Source organism: Helicoverpa armigera, chromosome 6 (assembly GCF_030705265.1).
Source record: "Helicoverpa armigera isolate CAAS_96S chromosome 6, ASM3070526v1, whole genome shotgun sequence".
Taxonomy (NCBI): domain Eukaryota; kingdom Metazoa; phylum Arthropoda; class Insecta; order Lepidoptera; family Noctuidae; genus Helicoverpa; species Helicoverpa armigera.
In genome coordinates, this window is record NC_087125.1 from 12,606,010 (window position 1) to 12,620,202 (window position 14,193).

Genomic DNA, 14,193 nt, shown 5'->3' on the forward strand with positions numbered 1-14,193 from the left:
TGGGATCGAACCCGCGCCCTCGTACTTGAGGTTGGTCCTTTACCCACTAGGCCACCACGACTTCACCGTCACCGTTGTACACTTTCACTTTCCACTTAAATCAACAAAAGCAAGATAGTGCAAACAGATTCTAACCACGCTATATCAATGACAGACCATATCGCCTTGTTATCGTAAAAAAAACTAGCCAAATGTTGAAAGATAACAATCAACAGTGCTCCTACAATAATTGCGATAGCTATCAGTGTGTAATCCGGCATGTAGTTCGATAAAAATCGTAAAAATCGCGCTCGATTAAGTTTTTATCGGTTTTTTCAACGATAAGAGTCGCGCTTCGACGAGAATTGTTAGTGCGCCTCAGGTTGTCGAAGCAAAACACTGTGCATGTGATTAGTTTAACCACTGTGCGATATGGACGCGGGTTACTGACGGTTTGTAATTTTTTTATATTTTTTTTACATTTTTTTTATTTTTTTTTATTTTGTAAATCGTCATCCTCCGGCCCTTATCCCAATTTATATTTGGAGTCATTTAGAAGAAAAAACAAATCTTCTTTTTGATGTAATTCTATACCTAATAATAGTATTAAAACATGCAAAATAATAATTGTATATGTATTAGACTGCAAATTAATGCAATAATACTTATCTAAGATCCATTTAAAAATTGTCAAACATTGTAGAACATAATATAATCATTCATTACAAGATTATTATCAGACATAGGATTATTATTTTATCTATCATCACCTATTTGTAATAATTTGTTAGAATCTAAAACGTTTTTAAATGTCATTGTGTAATAATATCTAAAACATGTTAAAATATTGTGTTAGCAATGCAACTACTATTAGCAAGTAAAAATTAAAAAATCTTCAAAATTAACTGAAAGGTTTACTTAAAAGTTAAAAATAAAAACATTTATAATTTCTGCTCAGATACAATTTAAAAATATCTCGATAACAAAACACACATGAAATAACTCATTGGCTTTAATCATCTGCCTAGCTTTTTCCCAACTATTGGGGTTTGCTTCTAGTCTAACCGGAACTGTACTAACCAAGATATTTAACTCATTGGCTTTTTTTTTCATCATTTAAAAAGTTGACAATACGATAACATTATTTAAAAAGGTTTATAGGTACAAATGATTATTTCAAGTTTCTATTCCGTCCTAAATAGATACAGTAGCAAAGATAGCCATATCAGACAATTTATTATGTATTTACACTTTATTTTTATCTTCACATGTAAAATTGTTTTACTGGCAATAGATAACAGATGTACGGGCTCTTATCACCAAACACATCGCCAATATTGGCACCAACATTTGGTTAATAGACAAATATTTGATCCAAACATTGGTAGTTATTAATTTCATATTTTTATTCTTTTTATATTTTCTTAGGGACAAGGCTAAGCAGATGATGATGTAACTAAAATAAACTACGACGAAATTAAAATATAGTAATAATATTTTAGATTTTGAGGTTAGATACCGGGTTTAAATTATTCATTTATTTACTAAATAGCGCTACATTTCGTGTACTTATTTGTATTCCGTCTGACATTTACAAAATACAATATTATTAAGATTAAAGTCTAGACTTTGAATTAAAATAAATAAACAATTACTTACGAATACATTAAAAGAATAATAGCAACAACCGACAAAAATCCCAGTTTTTTTTTCTGTTAAAAATCTACGAAATCATTGTCAGATTCTTACTGACTAAAACCATCATGTTCCTTCTGTCTGAAGCCCTTTATGTACCAGGTCCGAGGTAACTCTTTCGAACAATCCCAAACACAAGAAAATAACCTTGATTATTTAAAACCATCATCATCATCCCCCGAGCCTTTGAGTGCCTCTGAGTGCCTTTGCCACTGAGTACCAGTGTTTTACAAGGAGCGACTGTGCCAATGAGGAGGTCACCTCAATCCAGTTACCTGGGCAACAAAATACCCCTCGATTAGACTGGTGTCAGACTTACTGGCTTTTGACTACCCGTAACGACTGACAAGGATGTTCAATGACAGCCGGGACCTACAGTTTAACGTACCATCCGAAACACAGTCATTGGTGTCTAAGATATACTTAGAAAGTACATACAGACTTAGAAAAGTTGCATTGGCATTTGACATAGAATCGAACATACGCAATACTTGAGAGGTTGGTTCTCTACCGCCACGGCTTGAATCCTAACACACCTATGAACCAATATTGGTCGCCAACATTGGCGCCAACCGCCCGCAGCTTGCAACCAATTTTCGCGTGTTACCGGACGATAAGGCCGATTTCTTTCTTATCTATACCCCTCCCCCTTCACCCCCTCGCCGATAACCAATGCGTGGTTACGTGATGTTTTGTTTTCAATCAATAAACTAGTGTTATGTATGAGTTATTTCTTGTTTATTCAGTGGTGTTTCTGTGTTCTGCTTTTTAGAAAGTATCTGATGATTTTTGGTTGTGTTATAGAGGTTGGTTAAGTTAGTCAAATGTGGTTGTACAAATATGCCAAAATCTATGCCTTATATAACATGAGTAATTTAAGCTATTGCTTGTAGCCTTATAATCTTAAAATAAATAATGTGAAATTCTTAATAACAATAAAATAAAAACTTTACAGTGATTTGACACAATATATTTCAATAAAAATGCAGAAAAATTAGGTACATTATAAATACGGCGCCAGGAAATGAATTGTGTTTTTTTTAATATTTAGGTACTAGATACGGTATTGATTAGTATCACACATCCTGAATAAAATATATCACAAATATATCCAGATAGAAGTGAAAATAATCATTACAATCTAAAAATATGACATCATGCATTAAAACCAAATAAAAAAAGACAACATTACAAAAAACACGATGTCAAAATAATCAAAGAAATCCATTGATAACACAATCTTAATTAATTGCATTAAGTATCTTGTAATCTACTGAATGTAATGTAATATTTCAATCTTTCAATCAAGTCATACTTATCAATGCTTACGTAAGTGTAATATTTTGAATTATTATCATATTATACAGGGTGTTTGGCGCATGGACCGACACAATTTTTTGGGGGATTCGTGAGGCCATGTACTAGTTTTCACTCATAGACCCAATGTCCTATATGTCACTGTATTCGAGATACGATTTTTTTTGTTTGTTTTTAAAAATTACCGGAACTATCACCTTTAAAACGCTATAACTTTTCAGTCTGTTGTCGAATTTACACCAAATCACTTTCATTGCGTTCTCTGATGTATTATTATTCCAAATAAAACATAAATTCATAGCACTAGATGGAAAAAAAATACTTGTTGAGCTTCCAAAGTCTTAAAAATGAAAAAACGTATGAAAAATGTCAAATTCAAAATTAATTATAAAAAAAAGTATAAGCTTTTATGAACTTCATTTAATAAAAAAAAAATGCCTACTTAATACCCTTTCCAACGATATGCCACATGGGTGTGAAATCATTAATAATGTCGTCACAAACCTAAAGGTACACATTAACCAGTGCCAGGGTAATGAAAACACAAAAATGTTTTAAAATGTTTTAATTAAATTTAAGTTATAAATTATGTTCAAAATGACTGCCTCTGTTGCGAATGCATGCACGGCATCTTTTTCTAATTTCTACAGTCGTCGTCCTCAGTCGCATTTCTGCTTTCATAATTTCAAAGGCGCAATTTATTCTTTCGATTAAAATTTCTCTTGTGGGTACTTCAGTCGCATACACAATTTCTTTTGCACGGCCCCAGACATAAAAATCCAAGGGCGTCAGGTCTGGTGAACGTGCAGGCCAAGGAATTGGGCCGCCTCTTCCGATCCATGAATTTGGAAAACAGTTGTCCAAATGTTCTCGCACGTCTCGCTGGTAATGTGCTGGACAGCCATCATTTTGGAAAATAATTGGTTCTCCATCTAATACTGGTAATACCAATTCAGGTAAATCTTCGAGTAAAAAATTCAAATAATTTTCTCCGGTCAGGCGCTCTGGTAAGAAATGTGGACCGATCAGGTGTCTTCCAATAACCCCCGCCCAAACGTTTACACTAAACTTAGTTTGAAAGGAACTTTGTCTTTTCTTGCGGGGATTTTGTCTTTTTTGCGCCCAATGGTGAAGGTTGTGGAGATTCACAATTCCCTCGTGATTAAAATTGGATTCATCAGTCCACAAAATTCTTTTTAAAAAATTTGTATCATCTACGTCCGTATGCATCATAAATCGGCAAAAATCGAGCCGTCTCCTGTGATCATCATCTATGAGACCTAGAACAATCCATTAAAGACTGGTAAAAATTCACTTTTTGAATGGCAAAAACTAACATAAATTTAAAAGATAAAATTAGAAAAAATAAAAGTTACTAGGTATTTATTTGAAAAACGAACCAGTAAAGCTACAAGGATATTTGTAAACGTTTAAAATAAGTGTATGGTTAAAACCATTTTAAAATACAAGTTTTTTGGGTGCAAAATTTCAGCACAATAAGGTCGAAGATAACTGGTTCAAAATTTAGTTTTACGATTTCGCCTGATAAAATAAATAAAGTACTTAACGTACCTTGAACAGAAGTGTAGTGATACGCATGCTTTCCATTTTCCCGAAGAACTGACCAAACTTTCCAAACCGACAAGTGAAGTCTTTCAGCTACAACTCGAATACTTGTCGTTGGATCCTCATCAAAAGCTTGCAAAATGCTTTCATCAATTACAACATTATGTTGCCTCACATTAACGCGAGGCTCTTGGAAATTTATGTTTCCAGTCTCCCTCAGACGTCGATAGGTTGTAGCAAACGTCTCGTGGTGTGGTATACGCCGGTTAGGATAACGCTGCTGGTAAATTCTACGCGCTTCACGAGCGTTACAATTAGCGCTGCCATATGCCAACAACATGTCAGCATACTCTTCGTTGCTGAAGTTAGGCATTGTAACAAGCACGGTGAATACACCAACAGTTTAACAGAAAAGTTCAACAAACAAAACTTAACAAAAACAAACTTTAACAAAAAACAACGAAATAGGAAAACGTGAAATACACGGACACTTCCGATAGCAGAGATAGTCAAATCTCGACTAAACAAGGATCACATAACAAACTCCAACCCAATGATAGACAAAGACAAGAGATATTTTTCATGCGTAAGAAAGAGACAGGCAGTTTACCTGCCAATTACCTGCTTACCATTGTTCTATCAAACGGGTTCGTTGTTAGAGACGTTAGAGTGCGTGTTCGTTCCTGCTCTGATTTTGACGACATTATTAATGATTTCACACCCATGTGGCATATCGTTGGAAAGGGTATTAAGTAGGCAATTTTTTTTTATTAAACGAAGTTCATAAAAGCTTTTACTTTTTTTTATAATTAATTTTGAATTTGACATTTTTCATACGTTTTTTCATTTTTAAGAGTTTGGAAGCTCAACAAGTATTTTTTTTCCATCTAGTGCTATGAATTTATGTTTTATTTGGAATAATAATACATCAGAGAACGCAATGAAAGTGATTTGGTGTAAATTCGACAACAGACTGAAAAGTTATAGCGTTTTAAAGGTGATAGTTCCGGTAATTTTTAAAAACAAACAAAAAAAATCGTATCTCGAATACAGTGACATATAGGACATTGGGTCTATGAGTGAAAACTAGTACATGGCCTCACGAATCCCCCAAAAATTTTTGTCGGTCCATGCGCCAAACACCCTGTATATTGTTCAAATAATCTTATCGGTCTTGCTATGTAATAATAATATTATGTCCAAATTGTGACGAATCTAATATTTCACTAAGATAATATTTTTATTATTAAAAAGTGAATATCTTAATTTTTTCATTGACAATCACATTTAATAATGAAATATATGTACATATTTACATAACCTAAAAATACACTATTTATATGTACAACTAAAAGCAATTATAAAATGGCATCAAAAAACTCCTCATCGCTGCCCACCGGGAGTGTACCCAAGAGGCTGTTAAGAGTGAAATAAGATGGAATACCATATACTGCTACCAAAATACCAGAGTAACTTCAATACTTAAATAGAGACGCCAGCAGCTCAACCTACGAGAATCTGTCAAATTTTACCAATCGAACATTAACCTTCCACTATTGCGATAAGATTGAAAATCCATCGAAAAAAATTGTCAGATTGAGGCAGGTTAATATGTTGTCGACTGTACCTAATTGTTCTCAGAAACGTAAATACCTTCACAGCTTTCTAATTTGATCACTTGAAACTAAATAGCAGTAGAAACAATCATAATTAGATGCTATCATTTTATTTTGTAATTTTTCTCCACTATTAAAAAAAGTCAAATCATACGGTGTCACCTCCTCCCACTTATTTACACCTACACACTATTTATAAAAAGATTAGGTGCCTCCCATAAATGTAGGTAAAATAACACCAATATTCCTATCAAACCCGATTACGATCATAATAATCACTACAACCCTAAAAATCCGATTCCCAATCGATTAAAAATCGAAAGATTGTGAATCGATATTTATTTCAAAATATCGATTACAACTCTAGTACCTTATAAAACGCAAACAAAATGTCTTACCGATTACTTATTATGAGTTCCCAGCGCTAATAATCTTTGTTTTATTCCCCTTCATTTCATTTTCAATGGAGTTAAAACTTTAAAAATTAATAATTTCACACAATGTCTAGTTAATGTGACACCTTCGAAGGTTGTTAACATCCAAACTGGTTGCGATAGGATCTATAGAGGTACTCGGAACATATCGAGTCGATAACATCACTATCAGTCTAGTATTTCTGGTCATTTCTCCAATTTAGTGTGGGATTCCCATTAAAGTTTTTATTTTGGGCATCGGTGATGTAATATCTGAATCATTTTCACTTTTAACTGGATTTAAATGTTTTAAATCCGTATACATAAGAACATTTTGTTTTACATCATGTAAGGACATTTAAAAGTTGAATTTTATTCTAATGTGTTGCATTTCATGAATATAAAAACTATTTAAAACCAAATCAATATCTACAAAGATCTACTTGACTGAATTACTTGAAGGAAATAATATATCAGCATAAATTAACTAGTCTTAGTAATAGCAAAAGAGAAAAATAACTAGCTAAAATATTCCTTACTAGCCGTTTTTCCGCGGTTTCATTTGCGTTCCGTGGGAACCACTGCCCAAATAGGGATAAAAAACCTATGTTACTCGGGAAGAGTGTAGCTTTCCAACAGTGAAAGGATTTTTCTAATCGGTTCAGTAGTCAAACAATAATGTCTTGTCTTTATTGTATTGGTACCTACATAGCTAACTTAAAAATTATACTAAAACAGCACTACCTTCCCAATCGATTTAACAACTCGATTCTAAACAAACCGATACTCGCATTCACATATCCTCGTTCTAAACCTGCAATCAGATCACTTGTATCTAATTGTACAAAACCTATGTATGCCAATTAACCTGTAATTCGTGCTTGGGAGATAAAACCATGAAATGTCACCGTTCCAATTCACATGAGTTTTAAACTGTTCGTGTATTATCACGTGCATCTTTGAGCAGAGCTGGGGGTATCTTGCCTTATCTTGGAGTCAGGAGTCAGGCTATCTGTGGGGAATTTAAGGAATTTGGTCGAGTCATGATGCATGATAATTTTGGTTGTTACTGCCGAAATAAAATTGCAATTTTGCGTCATATTAAATAGGATATGTGAGTCCGTATGCTATGTCCGTTGGCAGTCGTTACGGGTAGTCAGAAGCCAGTGAGTCTAACACCAGTCTAACCAAAGGGTATTGGGTTGCCCGGATAACTAGGTTGAGGGGGTCAGATAGGGCAGTCGCTCCTTGTAAAGCACTGGTACTCAGCTACATCCGGTTAGACTGGAAGCCTACGCCAACATAGTTTGGGAAAAAGGCTCGGAGGAAGGAGAGTCCGTATGCTGAAAAGATTTTTTGTAGTAGGAATTTGAGCATCAGGCTAGCTCAAGTCATTATAGCTTCGATATTAGTCACATCTCTATCAACTTGTATCTTATCCGAATTTGCGTACGATACTTAAATCATGAATGATTCTTCCAGTAGTTTCATATACCAGCCATCTTAAAAGCCAACTTTTTAGCAGATTATTACTAATTTCTTACCACCAATAACAGGTTTTCTAATACGTCTTTTGCGTAGGTTGGAATCGCCAAATTATGAATCAGTATTTCAGCAACTCACTTGGTTATCGCAAAAGATGAACCGTATCAATATCGTTATAAAAAAAAAATCGGTAAAAAAACTTTTAAGTTAAACGGTTTTATCTTATGTGCACTGAAAACTAGAAAAAAAAAAAAAAACTGTTACTTACCTATAAACCTACATAGGTGGTCCCGGTCATATTAGACTAAAATAAAAACGTGGGGCCCATTACCTAACTATTGCTGTAATACTTTCTTCTAGGGGTATAATAGGTGTGGATTTCTACTTACTATAATCGTAACTGGACATTTTGACAATCAATAATCAGCCGTAGCGGCTTCACCAGCGAACGCCGAGCTCACGATCTACCAAAGTATAAAGATAAGCTTTGCCATAGGTAGGATTTCAGAGCCCCACGTTTTTATTTTAGTCTAATATGACCGGGACCACCTATGTAGGTTTATAAAACAATTTTTTTTTTCTAGTTTTTGCACATAAGATAAAACCGTTTAACTTAAAAGTTTTTACCGATTTTTATTTTCTAGTTTTTAGTATTTAATGAAAATGCCTACCGAATATACCTCATTCTATATATGGGTCAGCAGCGGTGAGGGAGTGCCAGACTCTTACTGACTAAAAACCGTTGTGTTTCGTCGTAGGCCTTTTATGTACCAGGACAATCCCGCAGCCCAGGCAGGCCTTGGCCCTGTTGGGCCCCGCTGGGGTTGCTGACAGTATTCTACTTGAGTAGCCCTTTCATTTGATACCCATATTGAGGGGGTTGTGGAAAAATATATAATCCGCCATTTTGTACCGGCGGCCATCTTGGATTTACAATGTTATTGATATTAGTATATTGTATTGTCATCGGAATTAAAGGTGTGTACCAAATTTCAGATCAATCTGACAACAGCAAGGTACTTAAATTTGAATTACTAAATTTGACCCAAGAATAAATAATAAAACAAACAGGGTAAGCTAAATAAAACCGTTTAATTACCATATAAATGTATTAGAATGAAATATGTTATATATAAACCAATAGTTTAAAAACTGACATTATTTAAATTTAAACTCGAAATGGGAACTTCCCATTTAAAACCATAATTATGACCATTTTGATTTATTTAAAACGAAGATCAAACAGTAGCGGGGTAACTTGATACAACCTAATAAATTCTATAGCAATATATACTTATAATAATGTAATAAAATATGTGGTATCCAATTGGAAATCAACATATTTGTTCCCAATCGGTAAGAATGCTCATGGTATGCCTAATGAGGTAAGCGAGCTACAATATGTTTGTCACTTTACATCACAGAAACGGGCCACCCGAATACTTATTAATCGATTAGAAAAATCGATACTCGAATGAGAATTTCTAAATATACTACATAGGTTTATCGGTAAGATCTACTCTCGTTAAATATCATTAAAGCTCCCGACTCGATTTATTACTAATCGATAAAGGTGAATTATTTGTTTTCTTATAGATTTTTGTGATCTGGTTGAATATTTATTAGAATTATCCTTAGTTAATATTGTCCTAGATTGTATCTGTTTGTTTGAGAATAACCGTTATGTCGTGTTTTTGGAATGAATGATAAATAGTTTTGAGGGTGTTATACAAACTGAATTCTTTATAAACCTTCTATATTCTAAGCTATAAAAGATAAAGTTAAATTCCATAACGATGACCTTAAAATCGTGATAATATGACTAAATAAATTATATAAAAAACTGCTTTATACGTTTTTTCTACTTCCGGTGATTTTGGTATTTTTTTACTGTTTCTGAGATAAATAGAAACAGTAAAAAATACCAACGTCGCCAATCAATTCAAAAATTAATGCGATATTGATAAGTAAATACATAAATAAGCTGATTCCCAAAGCCTATTCTATCAAATAGATAATATACTATCTAAATAGCGGAATAACTAATAAAGTATAAAGATTCAGGCCAATATAGATAACTAGCCGTTTCCTGTGGTTTAACCTGCGTCCCGTGGAAACTATCTGCCGTAACTAGATAAAATATAGCCTATGTCACTCTGGAATAGTGAAAGCATTTTTCAAATTCGATCAATAGTTTTGCAGCCTTTGCGCTAGGGCACAAACAACCAAAAAAAATGTTTCTCTTAATGATTTTATTGCTATAGACTATAGATAGTATTAATTCAAATTATAAATTACATACATACAGGTATAGATATATACAGGTATGGTGTAATAGGTCTAAAATCTATGATAATTCGTGTTTATGTTATCTCACATTTAGGTTTAAATAGTGTTTCAATAGTGAAAGCGTTTTGTACCTACTTCACAAAAAAGAGAAGGTTCTCAATTCATATGCTTGTATTTCTTTTATCGGTTCAGTATTTTCGTAACCTTTAATTTTTTTTTATTATATTAGTTACTATAGATAACCGAAAAAGCAGGAAATACCAAGAGCAGTCGCGTGCAGTTGTTACCTCTCGACAATTTTAAGAGTCTTGTGTCAACTATATCCTGGCTATTATACGAAATAATCGGCACGTGTATGATATAGCCAATAGATAAATTTAACTAGTTTTAGATAAGGAAATAATGTAGTAATATATTAGGCAATTGTATATTCAGTGTTAAGGTGAACTTCATTTTTAAATGATGTGTTGAATAATAAGTTATTCTATTGCAAAGTTATTCTGTTATCTTTTTTAAAAATCTTCGCGATTTGAACTAATATGTTAAATTATGTAAAAAAATGTCAAGTTTATAAGGTAACGGTAAAAATACAAAAATCGCTAAGTTATGTTTCACCGTGGGAATAATATAATCAAACAATGAAAATACATATATATTTCTACATAGAAATCGATCCTTACAAAATAAGTAAATCTTATAAACGCTGAAGTTTGTGTGTACTGATGTTTGTTCCTCTTTTACGAAAAATCTGAAACTTGGATGTTGATGGAACTTTGCAATAATTATGGCTATATAGGTACAGTAAACTGCACATTAGTGGTAACTGTCATGCACCTTAACTCAATAGTAATAAGTACGATTTTCCTATAAAACTATTACCACTGACCTGAAGTTGACTGTACATGTAGAGTACTCTTTATATGTATACATATCTATATGCGGTATGTAATTGCCTAAGGACACGGGTGAAACCGCATGTGGAAGCTAAGTGTTTGATTCTATGCGTGGCTTATTATTTATTTACACACATAAATTATCATTTCAAAGTATGTATCTGTATATTTTCTTCTCCCTAACCATACAATTTATTTTTTCCAGGTAAGTCCGATTACAATACATCATTGCAGACGTCATTAGCGTATATTATATCAAAAAGCGAGCAAAGCCGCGCCAAACAAGATGTATGGCAGGAAACATTAGCCATGTGAGTCATTTGTTATGAATTTTTATTTATTTATGAAATGTTCAAGTTTCGTACGTATTGTTGTGTGGAAAATTATTGCTACTGATTTTGTAATGAATCATGTTAACGCTACTTGTTTGTTACAATCTTTTTTCATTACTTAAGTTTATTTATATATTTTTTTTCGCTCAAGAGTTTTTTCTATGACAAAAACCATACAAATAAAGATTGAGATAAGTGACAGTTCCACTCATAGATAAATGTAAATGGTTCATAATATCGTACATGCAAACATACAGTAAAACTTACATGATTTATTTTTGAATTCAGATATAATTTAGGCACCCTTATGTAGATATAGGTAACACTTAGGTTGGGTTAGGACCCAACCTAAGTGTTTTCACATTTTTATCCGAAAATGCCAAATGTATCGTGTCCCTTATAAGTTAATTCCGACAGATTAGAGAAAGTCGCGATAGACGCGGTTCGGCGACATCGCACATTGCCCGGCTAATGTGGTAATCCCCCTCTATTAGGTAAAGCTCGAATCTAGTCCGCTAGATAGACAGTATTGATATTGTTGCTAAAGAAAAACTGTTAGTAAAGAACGAATCTTCATATGAATGAAACTTACCTACAGTTTCTGTTTTGTCATACATTTCAAATATATTAAAACAGCTCTAATGACTACTAGAACAAGGGGTGAATCTAATGCCATTAACGCATCAGCCTCTACAAAAGCACTAAAATCTTCATGAAAAATAAAACCCACCTTCTAGGACAGTCGTTTAAAAATTTACTAGATACACATGTGGTTCTCAAAAGTCGCGATTTAGTATGGATTGCAATAACTGATCTATTGATGTTTTGCAATTCGAGTCCGAAATACATAATTCATATGAAGGTTCTATCAAAATTAAAGCGCTAATCGCCAAATAACGGATAGATTTTTTATTAAAATCCACAGTTAGGCTACTTTTTAGTATAATTTTTCCACCCTACTTTCTCTACCTACCCTGCTCTTAAAGCACACGAACCACCTAATCTTAGCAGCCCACATCTTGTCAAAAGTCCTGATAAAGCGTCCCATTCCACGAGCGACTGCAAGACAAATCTCAACAATTACTTCTGGCGCTAATGACGCCGATACCGAAGTCGCACGATTTATTGTCGCCCCATCGGTGGCCGGCTTTACATACATTTTCATATTTTTAGATAGCTAGCCGGCGAAAGGATTTCTTTTTGGAGCTTTTCGCTGATTTTTTCTTGAGGTAGTTATCATTTTTTAATTGGGGTTTTGGTGATTTATGGTTTAGGCAAGGTAAAATTGGTGAATTTTTAAATACTTAATTTATATTCCTGTCTGTCTTTAAATTTAATAAAAACGTCTCTTATATTTTAGAGCTCCATAAATCACCTAATTGATGAGCATAGAGAACGATTAAAAATGAGAACAAGATATGATGACAAAATGTAAAGAAATATTTTACTGTCTCAGCAGTATTAATCACCACTCACCCCCTAAGCAAAATAGCGGTAACACCAATGTGGAACACTTAAAAAGGCCCGCATCCACAAATCTTTAAACAAAAACGGCCCCTTGCTCCTGTATTTTAAGCCCCAACTGTCGGACCGTGTCAGGTCACATTTCTTTACTGTTATAACCAGTCCATCAGCCCAGCCCGCCCGCAGGCACCAACAAGTTAACCTGAACTGTGCTTAAACTCAGTTTAATGTATTAACCTCGTTTAGCCCGCTGACTTATCGCACGACAATTTATCCGCAGAGCGTACTCGGAACACAAAAAATGGTAAAAAAAAGTTAAATAAAGTCACTTTGTCGAGACACATCGCGCGATATGACGAGCTTTTGGGCATATTTAATTGTGTAATCTGGGGAAAGTAAATATAGCTTTAGTTTTTGCAGCGACTGAATTTACGATTCTCACCACGAACCGTCTGCCGGCCGTCGTATTTCCTGAATAACAATTCACCCATAAAATAAATCAACATACTTGATTATTTACAACGCAACTGATACCATCATCACATAATTAATTTGGTCATTTTGATTGAGAACTTGTAAAACATACAACCTTTACTCGAGCTATTAAGCTAATAAAATACGTTTAACATGTACCAAATTCAAATTACGTAAATGACTTTACAACGGCCATAATTATAAAGCTGGAGGAGACTGAATCTGTTCAATAAACATTTCTAACGGCCTAAATATACACCGTTAAAAAATGGCTATAAAAAGCATGTAGTCGGTATCAACGATGTGGGGATCTGGTTCCCAGAGAGCAATTACAAAAGTTTGCGCGTCCCCATGACAAATATCTACTCTACTTAACAAATAAGGTTCGGGCGATTTTTTCGTTTTATCTCGTGGCCTCAGGGCTGGGGCCGAGATACACAATTTTTCAGGGCGATATAAAAGCTGTAGCAAGTTGAGTCTTTAAAAAGTTTATCGTTGAAAGTTCGCGCACCTCACCGTGTCGCGAATGATATATCTGCTCGCATTAATCTTTGTTAAACGTTAGTTAGCCGTGTGGTGGAGTCGGACTTTTTTGCATTTCTTTTTAAGAGGAAGTTGGGTTTTATCTGTAAAGGTATACCAGGTTATAATGGCGGTAGAAGGTATATGG

The 14,193-nt window shown here is 33.9% G+C and overlaps 1 protein-coding gene across 3 annotated transcripts in view; it reads left to right on the top strand.

Moving 5' to 3' along the window:
• LOC110373988 (zinc finger protein ush) overlaps positions 1-14,193 on the top strand; it is a 196,990-nt gene that overhangs the window by 120,385 nt on the left and 62,412 nt on the right. The window contains exon 1 of one of the 3 annotated variants that reach the window (XM_021331492.3): positions 284-431. The exons of the other annotated variants lie outside the window; for them this stretch is intronic. The gene's annotated coding sequence lies outside the window, so the exon portion shown is untranslated. Of the gene's footprint in view, positions 1-283; positions 432-14,193 lie in introns of those variants that run through there. 3 annotated transcript variants of the gene reach the window in all.